This window comes from Elephas maximus, chromosome 3 (assembly GCF_024166365.1).
Source record: "Elephas maximus indicus isolate mEleMax1 chromosome 3, mEleMax1 primary haplotype, whole genome shotgun sequence".
NCBI classification, from domain to species: Eukaryota; Metazoa; Chordata; class Mammalia; order Proboscidea; family Elephantidae; genus Elephas; species Elephas maximus.
The window spans coordinates 6,016,962-6,017,325 of NC_064821.1; positions in this window are offsets into that span (position 1 = coordinate 6,016,962).

The window sequence follows — 364 nt, forward strand, 5'->3', positions numbered from 1 at the left end:
GAGTCAGAACCCACTCGATGCCACCCAACAACAACAAACCTATCCAGAGATGTAAAAGACTTATACAATGAAAACTACCAATCATTTTGATCAGGGCCACAATAGATGGATCTTGATAGAATGGGAGAAAAGGGTGGAACAGAACCTCAAATTCTTGAAAAATCCAGACCTATTGGACCAGTTAAGACTAGAGGATCCCTGAGACTATTGCCCTAAGATACTCTTTAAACCTTAAACCAAAACTATTCCAAGGTCACCTTTTAGCTAAATAAGAGATTGGCTCACAAAATAAAGAGTATCATTCAAGAGTACTGCACGCTTTTAAAAAATCATCTATATGAGAATAAGTGGTCAACAATTACTC